Below are 13433 nucleotides of genomic sequence, written 5' to 3'. Positions count from 1 at the left end.
CTCTCCCCTGACTTCTTTATTTTAGCAATTCTTTTTGCTGACATCACTTCCTATAGCTTGTATAACATAAATATTTCATTCATGGTTACAGCACAAGGAACTAACATTATTGAGGACTTACTAAACACCTGGTACTCAGCTAAACACCCATTTCCTCATCAGGATAAGCAACATCATGATTGCCACAATTCGGATGAAGAAAAGGGAGCTCAGAAAGGTATAGGACCTTGTCTGGGGTTACTCAGCAAGGAATTCAGGGGTTAAAGTTGAATCTGGCAATCTGGGTCTAAAGTCTGCCCCTTTTCACACTCACTGGAGTATCAAGGAGCAGGTCACAGATCCCTGGTGGCTGCTAAGGCTTCATTAGACTTGCCCATCTGTCCAGATGGATATACTGTTTTCAATTGGGCCAACTTCTAGCTCCTTTGGTGACTTCTGATCTTTTCTCTCTTAGAATATCTTCAATGCTATGTATTCATTACTCTTTTATCTTTTCTTCATTCCCTTACAATTGCATCAAATTTATATAATGGCCTCCATGCAGTGTACTTTCCCCCAGGATTACATCTCTTGCCTTATAAAAATAGATATTAAAAGTACCCCTTTCCTCTAGACCTCCTGACCCTGGCTTCTTTTAAACATCCATTTCTTTTTAGTCCAAAGAGCATCAATTAGACTGTTCAGGAAGTTTGGTATTTAAAGTGCAAACCTGTCACATTCCATTCCTTCATTCTGAAATTCCCCACCATGGAGACTGTCTTGGGGAGTGTTCTGAGATCAGGTGGAGTCAGCTTTGGATGTGACTTTGTACCCCCTTTCCTAATCTGAGCTGGGTGACCTTGGGAAAAATGCTTTTATCCCTCTGTGTTGAAGTTTCTATATGTATAAACGTGTCAACATCAAAAAATTTGAGGTTACCAATTTGAAGCATCAATTAGGGACCAAGATAAAGTCCTCCCTCCACAGTTTTGAAGAGTTCACCTACAAGTGCTGAGTGGCTGCTGTGACTCAACATTCCCTTGGTCTGATTCAGCACCCTTGGCCAAGCTTGCAGATTCCCTGCACGTAGCAGAAAGTGCAGTCTGAGGCAATACATAATATAAACCCTGGCTGATATGGAAATGTCACCATAAGAATGTATAGCTTATATGCAAATGGAAAACCTTCAAGACGATAAACCTGTGTGCTAAGCCATAAAAGTACAGCCACAAATCAACTGCTCTTAATTGTTCCAGTGCCAGGCAAGTGGAGGATAACCCAACAGAAGTGTCTTCCAGACCCAAACTAAATGGTAGCTTGTAATTGAAATGACAAAATCAGTCTTCCTATTATGGCCCTGGCAAAGAAATTAATCCACCCAACCTAAACACATTGCAAATTGCAGTTATTTTTTTTCTTAATAATTATAGGCTATGATATCTGGAAAGGACTCTAATTGATCTCTCCTGCATGAGCCCAATAGGAAAAGGAAGAGAGCTGGGGGTGGCTAGGCTGAGGTGGGGCTAAGGCATCATTTTGGATTAGCCTAAACCCTTGGTATTTTGAAATACAGAACAGTATCTCCACAACGTGAGCTCGTATCACCCATGAGATGAGTTTAAGCCAAGAGAACTCAGACATAGCCCTGGATCACAACCAAAGAGCAGTAAGTATGCCCTTTGCTCTTTCTTTCAGCCATCTGATAAAACCATCTGGAAAATCTCCCTCTGGTATGAACATTTATAATGCTGCTCTTTCATTCATGCAAACACCCTCTTTTTGTTTTTGCTTCTGTTTGTTTTATAAGACAGGGTTTCTCTTTGTAGCCCTGGCTGCCCTGGCACTCACTCTATAGCCTTGAACTCAGAGATCCACCTGCCCCTGCCTTCAGTGTGCTAGGATTAAAGGCGAGCACAATCACCACTGCCTGATACAAACACTCTTTTAACAGGGGAAGTCTTCTCAGGTTAGAGCAGGCAGCAGGTGAATAGCATCTACTCAGTACTTAGTGAGACTGCATTGTTTTCATTTGGTTTTAAGTTTAAATTTATGGCAAATACACAACGGGAGAAAATACCCAAAACTTGAAAAGAAGCAACATGAGGATCACATGACACTTTAATAGATAGTTTCTGATCAAATCAACTGAGGGTTCTCTCCCTGGAAATATGGTCCTGATGGACTATCCACAGCTGATTAGGCACCAAAAGTTTATTTCTCTGCAGAGCTTGAGAATTCTTCAAGGGTGAGAGGTCACCATGTGAAAGATAGCATTTGGTGTCAGTTCATTGCTTTGGAAAAGGATATGACTTTACTGCTTTGTGCTAATATCACCTGTCTGGAATCCAATGGCCATGTTCCATCTCTTTTCCCACAGAAGACCAGCAGGGCTTATATACTTTCTCTAAAGATTTATTTGTACTTATGTGTGTCTCTGTAGGTGTGAATGCTGGTGCTCTTGGAAGGCAGAAGAGGATATCAGATGCCCTGGAACTGTAGTAACAGAAGGTCATGAGCCACTTACCCAGTATGGACGCTGGGAACTGAACCTGGGGTCTCGAAATAGGCAGGAAATACTCTTAACCAGTGAGCCATGTCTCGAGGCACCAAGGTTCACAATACTCTTAAGCAGCTCATTTGTAATTTGTCTTGTTTCCTATTTCATCAGTGAAGTAAAACCTCGACTTGTGCTAGCTTATGATTGGATATTTTTAACACTTTGACAATTCTACTTTGACACAAGAGATGCTGAACACTTACAGTGGATAGCTATATAAAATGTTATTAATTTTTATGGAAAGCATAAAAGTGTATAGTTTTTAGAATTTCCAAAAAGAGTATTTCAAACAAAAGAGTAAAACCCTAGGTTTCTCCTTCACTGCAAACTCTACTATTTCAGTTGTCAGAGTTGTGACTCTGGTATTTATGATCATGTCACCTGTGACTGGCTTACATCACTCCATTTTGAAAGAGTTTGTCTTTTTTTCCCCATCTGCTGGCTATATAAACTGAGGACATAAGTCCTCCAAGGTGAGGGGGAGGTTTTTATTATAGATATGAGGGAGAGTATAGCTAGAGGCATCTGGAGGAGTTCAGAGCAGAGAGAAAAAGTAGAAAACTGAACATGGCCAGCAGACTGAACCAGGCCATGAGAGAAGGCAGGAGAGGGGGCAAGAGGAAGATAGAGAGAGTGAGGCCAAAGGAGACCAAAAGAGAGGAGCAAGAGGGGAGGATGAGAGAGGGTGGGGACCAAGAGAGCTCATAGCCAAATTATCAAGGTTATGAGGGAATGAGAAGCTGGGTGAAGGGAAGCCACAGAGATGGAGAAATTTAGGGTAAGGGACAGGGTGAGAAGAGCTTAGAGGAGCCAGGATGCCTGCATAGACTGTAACATGCATTTGTGATGCAAAGAGAGTCTGGATGCTAGCAGGCTCCTTGGTATCCTAATAGGCACCATGGTTGAACCTGATAGTGGCATTATGTGGTAAGTATCTAGCTTGAAAGGTGAGTATTTCACTTTCTTCCTCATCAGGCCCACATATCCTACCATTCCTCCTGACAGCTAGATTAAAATTATAGTTTGGTCAATATTTAATATTTAAATGTTTTAAACACATACAAGCCACTTCATCTGATTCATAAGCCATGATCCCTTCTCATTTCTTTGGGTATATTATATATATGTATTTATATGTGTATTATGTGAATGTGTATGTATGTATGTGTGCATATATATATGTATACATGTACATGTGTATCTGTGTGTCATGTGGTCTATGTATATAAGCATTGGAGTGGCAGGTCTGCATATGTGTGTGTGCTTATTTGAGAAAGCTCAGAGCTTATCCATTCAGACCAAAGTGCTTCAGGGACCTGTCTGTCTCCCCAGTACCCTACCTCCAAAGGCTTGTGCTAGAGACTATATTAAGGATAAACAGTCATATATACATGAAGTCTAAATGGAGAGAGAGAGAGAGAGAGAGAGAGAGAGAGAGAGAGAGAGAGAGAGAGAGAGAGAGAGAATGAATGCATCCTCTGCCCAGGAACAGTTGTAATATATAGTTGCTAGCATTTTCTTTGGCTGTGTCCTTATAAGAGGCCTTTCCAGTTTCATTCTTATTTTGAAGAATCACAAACACTCACCTGGAAAGAAAATCCCTAACTGTGAAGACAGTAAGAGCCGTAACTTAGCACAGACTTGTGTCCTCATTCCCTTTGGCCACTACTAGAGAGATGATTTTCCATGAATTTGAGGTTTGATCTTGTGGTCTCTCCATTGTCCTGTTTTAACTAGATTCTATCCTCTGTTCTAACACCTGACATTAGAATACATACTTCAGAAGCAGCTGGGAGTAAAGGGGACTCAGTGCAGCGGAGGCCAGGGGTAAGGAGGGCATCCTGTCACTTCACAGGATGACTGCCCATTTTCTGGGCAAAATTGGGCAATATCTACCTGAAAATTATAATAGAATTAGCCTTTTGAGGGGAGGAGAGAGATCTAGAGTCAGCAGCAAAGGATATGGTCAAAAGCGGGGTAGGGGGACACATGGGTTCTAATCCTGACATTGTCATCTAACAAGGTTTGAGGTCTCACTACCCATCAAGGTCTATACATGCAGACTTGCCATCATTCAGCATCTTAATATAATGCTTAGCTCTGGTCCCAGATGCATACCATCAGGATTATTAGCTAGTTCAATGACTTAATCTGAGAATGAGCTAACTGGATCCAAACTCTGTTCCAACTGGTCCAAGCTTTTCCAGTGATTCAAAGTGTGATGCTGCCTTCAGCCCTCCAAGACTCTACAGTCTTCAACAGTCTGAGCAGTGCCATACAGAACAGTATCTCACTGCAGAGACTACAGAGTGGCCACTAGCTGTACTCTCTCCTTGGCTGGCTCTGCCCTAAACAAACTTGGCTCTCTGGGCCTCAGTTTCTTCATCTATATGTTAGGTACAATGCCTCCACTCTGCCAGAACTGCTCTGAGGAATTTTGACTAGCTCCAACCCTCACAGCTAATGCTTTCTTAGATTTCACTTCATTGTATAGTCTTCTAAGTGCTTTGTAGACATTTCCTCAATCTGCTACTCTCTAGGATGTGGGAACCCAGTTTCTTGTGAGCAGGGAAATCCTGCAAGCACCTATGAAATAAAGGGAATGTTCCTATATTCCAGATATTCAGATAAGAAAAATGACACTCTGGATTTGGTCACACATTAAAGAAATGCCAATCCAAGTCTCAGTTTCAGTGTACCCAATTCCAGTCCCAGCCTGCCCAGTCCAGTCCAGGCTTGTTCCCTTTAGTTCTGGCCTGCTCAAGTTTTGTCCAGGTTTGCAGCTACCTACCATCTAGCTCTCTAGGAATGTATCTGTGAAGGGATAGGGCACTGGGAGACACCAAGTCACTCTTCAAATCTATCTGAAGAACATGTTAAGATATGCATCTGTGTGCACCTTTGTTTATGTAATATTTCCCTGATTATTATATCCTCAGGTAGCAAGTCATATAAGAGCTCCAAAGTCAGAAATCCCATTCGGTAAATGATATCTAATCCACACAATGGAATAGACAGTAGATATACCTTGATTTGGAAAGAGACTCTTGGTACATTCTGTAATTGACTGCAAAGTACTACTTTATGTATTTTTTTTAAAAACTCACTTTTTACCAAAAATTCTGGGAAAATGCATTAAATTGTTAATACTTATATCTGAGAAGGAAAAAGAGGGATATAGATGATATTCAAAGGAAAATTTTTACTTTGGTAGGGTTCATTGAAAATTTTCACAATAGTTGACACTAGAAGAAAGATAACTCTTTCTCCATGGCAGAGTAACAAAGGGCAGCCTGTACTGCTAAGAACATGAACTCACAGGGAAAAGTGGACCCACCTCAGGGACTGCAATGCACAGTGGCAGCCCTCATTCTCCCTTTCAGGGTGGTGAAGTGCTGAGGTAATGCTCCCTGCCCCCTGCTCTCAGACCTCCCACCCATGCTGGGCCTACAGATGTAACCTGGTCTCACACACTAATTGCTATTGTTAACATCATTCATCTGACAGAAGTACAAAGTAACATGAGTTAAACTTTTTTGAAATGGAACAGCTACAAAATGTTTTATTCCATTTACCAAATGCTTTTAACTTCCATTTCCTGACAGATTTAAACACACACACACACACACACACACACACACACACACACACACACACACACACCCCGAAACCATTGCTTTAAATAACAATGCAAATCTCTCTGTGCTTAGAACAAATTGCTGTTTTTATGCAGATCTTGCAAGTTGTTTTTTAAGAGGTTTTATTAAGACACATTGGAATCTCCAACCTTCAGTCTAGAGAAGCCAAAAATATAAAAAAATAAATAAATAAATAAAAATGCAAACCTTTCTAAGTGTGTAACTCCAATATCTTAATGCTGATGAATGAAGCTGAATAAAGCCACATATATAAGTATGCGCATCAGAATGTTCTAATTTGTGCTCTGTTCTTTAAAATAAGAGTCACTTATGAGGACTGAATACAGGATCTGAATAAAGATAACAACTAACATTTGTTAGGTTCTGACTACATTCCAGGCATCAGGCTGTGCGGTCTGTATTTATCTCAATGCACCTTGACAAACATGCTGGGGTTAAGTACCATCCTATTTTAAGGTGTAAAACAGGGTCCATTCTAGTGATTATCATTTAGTTCACTCTATATCTCTGAATCCTGAGAACAAGCTTGCATATCTGTTGCACTGGCTCTTCCCATGGTACAGGTGAGGAAACAGAGATGTATATGGCTGGTCCAGGCACAGAACTCTGGTAATAGAGCTGGAGGAGAATCCTTGTCCTTCTGGTTACAAGGCTCCTTATTGATGGAGTATGTCCTCTGTATGCCGTGACTATGTGTTTCTCTTATTGATTGATGAACAAACCTGTTTTGGCCAATAGACAGGCAGAATTTAGCTAGGCAAGAATTTTGAACAAAGAGGCAGAGAGAAAGAAGACAGAATAAAGAGATGCCATGTAGCTGCCAGGGAGTCAAGAAACCTGGGCATCATCAGTATGCCAAGGTCACATAGTGATACATGGATTAATAGGAATGGGTTAATAATTAAGAGAGCTAGCCAGTAAGAAGCCTAAGTCATTGACCAAACAATTACAAACATATATTAACTCTGTGAGTGGTTATTTCATAGCAGCTGCAGGGACCCAGTAGGTAGAGAGAAACTTGTTCAGTGGGACCAAGATAGATGGATAAAGTCTCCCTCTACAAATTATAGCAACACTTCACTATTTATCATATCCAAACAAACAAGCAAAGTAAATGTTCCTAAATTAAGAATCTCATTGCAGATGGGTGTAGTGATGCAAGCTGTTAATTTCAGCCCTTGGGAAGCAGAGATATTAGATCTCTGTGAGTTCAAGGACATTCTGGGCTACATAGTGAGTTCCAGGACAGCCAGGTCTACATGATGAGTCACTGTATAAACAGAGGAGAGAAGAAGAGACAAGGAAAGGAGAAGGAAGAGAAGAAGAAGAATCTTGTAAAGCTGACAGCTGATCTACAATAAAGAATGGCAAGTACCACATGACCAGGGAACTTGCAACCCCAACTTCCAATCTGAGGCTGTGCTTCTTGCTATCCTTTTCAGAAGTCCTTGAGCACAGCAACAGGCCTAGACAGACTTACTTTGAAAGCCTGTCTCACACATATCAAGCCTACTAAAAAGAAAATTTCCTCTGGTAAAAAGATATCAATACAATCACACAAGAATTGAGTTGTAATTGAATATTAGCTAATGTACCATTCATCTTTAAATAGTTACTTAAGCAATTACTAGTTTCAATTATTTGTTTCATAATTTGGTGCTGATTAACCATTTATGCCCAAACACTACAGGCTTCTTTATATAAATTGTTGTAAAATATGAACTCTCAAAGCTTAAATGCAAATTTAATCAAAAGAGCAAATAGCCTTGCAGCCATAGGTTTCTCTGAGCTCTCTACCATAAAAGTGGGATTTTATAGGTTATTTGTAATAGTTCCAGGAAATTAACAGGAATTGCTTACTTATACCTCATCGATATTCTTGTCTGGGCTACTTAAAATGTAAAGATTCAGTGGAATGAGAACACAATGAACAAGGTAACATGTTTAGCTTCTATGGTCAGAAAATTAAGAATGGTACTTATATAACACTGATTTTTACTAATGAGTAAACAGATTACTTAATCTTTAATGCACGCTGATTGTCTAGTAGGTGTTATATTTGAAAAAGCATACATCATTGGAAGAGGATAACAAAAGGACTTCATGATGCTGAAGACCTTTAAAATTTATTATCCAGAACACTATCAAAGATGGGCTTTCCACACCATTTCCCAGTGAGTCTCCTCTCTCTCTTTCAAGGCTACTCTCCCTGCTCTCTACTGCTCCACTATTGAGCTTCATCTCCACTCCTTGCACATTTTTAGTCATACTGTGGTACCTGTGTGGGTACCCATGTATGTTAGCAAGGTCCTTCCATATCCCAAGCATACCTATAACTCTGGCACGTGAAGTTCCATAGAAAGTATTGCATCCTGACTCAAAGCTAACTCTCCTGTTACAATGCAGCCCTTATTGAGGGTGTTAAGAAAACAAGGTCCTATGAGGAGCAGGTTATAAAATTCTTACCCCTGTCTGCCCCCTCACATTCCCAAACAAGTAGATCATGAGTCATCAGAGAACTCTTTTGAGAATAATGAATAGGTCAATGTCATTATTTTAGGTTCAACATCTAGCATGAGTAGCTCATACATAATAAGTAATTGTGAGGATTTTTAGAAAGCAGATATAGATCTTATATAATTAACTAGAAGATCTACTAGGAGGGCAATAATAATGGTTGAGAGAATGAAGAGTGAAGAGCCTGGAAACTTCAGAGTATAGATTTTTTTTTAACTGCTATTGAAACACAGTTTGACCTCACACAAAAGACTGAGGGAAAAATAGAGGAGCCAAAAATCAACACAATCTTCTCTTTCCTACAGTGAAAATACCCCTAATCATCCATCCCACCATTTTTCAGGGATAGAACATAGATATCAGCAACTCATTCAGCAACGGTTGATGTAGTTCCCACAGCAGGAACTCCCCAAATTAAAACCCTGTGGCTGTCTCATTTTACAACAGGCTCTTCCTACAATTTTCTTCCAAGTCAAGCAGACATGAATCCAAGTCTGGAGCAGGAGACATCTAGGTACTCTACACTAGGTAGAACTCAACACCCTCACTAACTAATCCACTTAACAATAGATTACCCCAGTGTTTATAAAGAAATTGCCAGGCTTTAGAATCATAGCCCTGAACTTTTCTTTCACCAGGACAAGCCCGAAGAAGGATGCCGATCTCAAGTGCATAAGAAGTGGACAGAAAAGTCCAAAAAAGCTGAATAACAAATATATTGCCTCCATCCGTACACAAACACACCACCTCTGTTTTTTTGGTTCAGAATGGATTTAATGAAAACCTTTCCCAGAAAGTCATGGCTGTAAGAACACCTTCAGCAGCTGTGCCCTTGTCCGTGGTGCTGAAATCAAGCCTTACAGACAAAAGCGTTTCTCCTTGTTTAGAGAGATGCAAATCCCCTTCCTCCTCATCCAGCAAAGACAGTGTTTTCATTTTAATAATGACATGTTCCACGTGCTTTCTTTTATTCCACCTTCAAATTTTGGCTGGAGTTTTTAAATCATATTCCAAGTCCTATCTTATTATCAATAGTACCATCCTTATCCAACTCCTTCTGCAACATTTAGTTAGGTAGTATATATCGTTTCTTCTACTTTTTCTTCTCTCTGTGATCAAATTATACATAAACAATAAATTTGGGAAAGCTATATATAATTTTATTTTTCCTGGTATATTGAAAATTTCTAATTTTCTTGGGCCTCTTTTATTTTTAATGTAAAATGAAGCTAGCTGCCTTATTTCTTATTTTTGGTTGTGAGCCTAGCCTTTAATGGCTGAGCTGTCTCTCCAGACCTAGCTGCCTCATTTCTAAGTCTATGTCTTCAGTGTAGTGGCCCTACTTTAAAAAAAAGCAATCAGGGGTTTTGGGATTGAAATAAAATTTTCATGCAATATATTTTGATCATGTTTTCCTCTATCCTGACTCATCCAAGATCCTCCCCACTTCTCTACCCACCCAAATTCATGTTTTCTCTCTTTGATAAACAAACAAAACATACAAAAGCAAAAACAAAAAACCCCTGAGAAACATACAAACAACCCCCAAACTCCCACAAAAATGGAAAACAAAATATACAAGCAAAAGACAAATAAAACTGAGGCCATGACAGCACCCACAAGAACTGTACAGATCAGGACAATATCCTAACATTTAATGATTGGCTCCAGTCCTTCCCCAACCAGCTCAGGGGCATGGAAGTCTCTCTTCTGAATGCTCAATCAACAGCAGGTCAACCAGGTTGATGACTATAATCAATTTTTTTTTCTGAGCTAAACCCATGTGTTCCTTCCTGGAAGAATATTAAGGGTTTCTTGTGGAGGAGTATTTAGTGTTTGGAAGTAGTTAACTGCCTTCTGTGTTCTGAGGTCTGAGGTGATTTCTGGATCTGTTCAAAGCTACCAACCTGGATGCCAGACTGACATTATTCCCCACCCCTTTAAAATGAGATGGTCAGAACAATATCCATTATAACCCAGTACCTCAAGAAATATCCTCTAGCATCTACCACTTTGACCAACAATATTGTGAGATAGTGTGGACTCTTTAAGCAAGGGGTTGTTTTTCTCTGTCTACAACTCTCTTGCTTTAGACACAGTATGGGAAGATGGGACATAAAAGTCAACCCTATCTTCTTATCAGAATTGATGTGTAGCATCCCTGAAAAGTGCTTCAGCTTTACTCACAGATATTAGTAACTACAAAATACATATGTAAATATATGGCCATCACCTGTCAGTTATAGGGATAGGCTGATGAAAAATGAGCAGATAAGCCAAAGAGAATTTCCCGAGTCTATTTGATATTTTAACAATTAGAATTAGATGCAAAAATTAGGTATTCCAGACATCTGTTAAGATTAAAGATGCTAGCAATCTTTTTCTTGTATGTACCACCTTATTTTCAGTTTTTACCATACAACTGTAAGGATGTGGCATTGCAGCTTGTCTTCCAGGACAGGTTTCATATATACAAATAATTAGAAATTGGGAGTGCTTTAGGAAGATTATAATTATTCCTCTCTGACCTTCACTGGATCATGTAATTCTTGCACCCAGATATGAAGACACCCCTTTTCTCTAGGGACCAGCTCTATCAACAGAAAAAACTTTCACTTTTGCAGAGATTGCTTTTTCGACTCTTGTCTTCAGAGACATAAACAGTATCAGCCTTGCGAGCATTCTTACATCTCCAGTGCCCCAGGGGAAAATGTGTGGTATAAACTGTAATATCCAGCGAAGTCAGCTATCTCTTTATCCATTCAGATTACACCTCTAAATTATGCAGGGTAGTCTTTTAAAAAAATCTATCATTTATTGTACAAGCATTACCAGAAATGAAAATGAAGTCATACATATGAAAGCTCTGGATTCACAGCTTCTCATTCCCCTGAGATGTGCTCAGGTTCTTCCGTCTGCAGACTCTCCATGCAGCATGCAGACATTTGTATTCCACTTTTCCAGTTAATATGCCAGAAGTGTTTCTATGAACACACTGGATAGATAAGGGACCTCTGTTTTTATTTACCCTTGATGAGATGCAGGGGGAAAGGTTTAAATCTAGACAGATTAAATTCTGGCTCTACCACAAAATTGCTTTGTAGCTGGAGACTATTGAACTACTTAAGCCTCCATGTTGTTCATCAGTAACACTTAACTATAGGATTGAGGTAAAAGCTCTTTGTTATAGTTTGGTATATAAATTTGTTGATATTGTATTTGGCTCATGCATAACATATTAATATTTCAATACATGGCTCTATCATGAAGTTTAATGTAAAGCCATATATGAATAATTAAAACTAAAGATTGAGTTCAAATAAACCAAACATTCATGGATCAACCCAGAGCATCTCACTCACCTCAAGTCACTAACACTTAGATGGAAAAGTTTAAAAACAAATGAAATGCAATATTCCCCGGCAGATGTGTTTGTGAACTGCCTCCAATCAGAGTCTATTAGGAACCCACATGTTCCTACAGTCTGCTAGAAAGCCCTGGCATCAAACATAATTTTTCCTGCTACCAGAACCTCAACCAAGACTGTAAAGACATTGTCAATGAACTAAGCAGATGCATTTATCTGTTTTAAGTTATTTTTAAAACTATAACTATATCATTTACCCCTTTTCCTCCCTCCAGCATCTCCCAATGCAAACCTCTTGCTCTCTTCAAACTCATCGATTCTTGTTATTACATGTATATGCGCAAATGTATATATGTCCCTACATACATAAGTAAAACTGGTTCAGTATATTTAATGTTACTTTTATGTACATGATCTTATGACTGGCCACTTGGTATTAGAAAACCAATTTTGAGGAGCTGCACTCCAATAAAAGAGAAGGAAAGGAGAAAGAAAGAAAACTCTACTGCTAGGACCCTCATAGCTACTGTTGACAAATTCAGAGAACGGTGAAATTTCCATCAAGATCCCACAGCTGGTTTGTTGTGATTCCGGATTCAAATGCATTGTCTGTGCAATCTCAACATCCTTGATCTTTCAGCTAGAATGTAACTCAATACAAACCAAAATTTTACTAACTATTCAATATGTGTTTTGTGTTGTGTAAGAATTTGACAGCCAACAAGAGAAATGCAGTCTTTGTGCTCCTGGGTTTGTTGTCTGTTGGGAAAATAGAGATGGTAAAGGCAGGCCAAATGCAATGTGCATGTCACATATGGTAGTGTGCACACAGGGTCCACATGCTGTTTAGATGAGGAGGAAATGGGAGTTTCTAGTCCCAGACTCAGAGTTTACTTACTCAGAGAGTTAAGCATTCTTTAACAGGCCAGTCTGAGAGTAGCACATGACAAATACATTCAGTGTCTAAATTGATGCATCAACAACTCTGGGGTCACTTCAGTACTCAAGGTTGGTATCTGCTTTTTATGCGGAGTTTAATGCAATGGAAGCAAATTCACCTTTCTTATTAGGTTCTGCTGATCATAAAATATAAAATTAGTGCTAGTGTGTCTTTCTAGGAAGTCAACTAATTGATGATGGAAAGATCAATCAAACAACAGTGATTCATTATGCAATGTCTCCTTAAGATTTGGAACTATGTCAAGAAGTGTAGACATACAGGAGAAGCATGAGGTTGGGTTAGCCTTTTCCTTGAATAGTCTACAGACCTGATATAGGACCCCTTAGAAGAGTATTTTTAGTAAATGAAAACTTATGTCACATTTTTCAAGAGACAGGGGAGATCCCAGTATGT

General features: G+C 39.4%; 1 protein-coding gene across 1 annotated transcript in view; it reads right to left on the bottom strand.

Moving 5' to 3' along the window:
- Positions 1–13433, bottom strand: part of Dock2 (dedicator of cytokinesis 2) — a 391208-nt gene that overhangs the window by 208272 nt on the left and 169503 nt on the right. The gene's annotated exons all lie outside the window — the stretch shown is intronic.

Source organism: Phodopus roborovskii, unplaced genomic scaffold (assembly GCF_943737965.1).
Source record: "Phodopus roborovskii unplaced genomic scaffold, PHOROB, whole genome shotgun sequence".
Classification (NCBI taxonomy): Eukaryota; Metazoa; Chordata; class Mammalia; order Rodentia; family Cricetidae; genus Phodopus; species Phodopus roborovskii.
The sequence above is the reverse complement of the archived record's forward strand: the minus strand, read 5'-3'. Positions and strand labels throughout refer to the sequence as shown.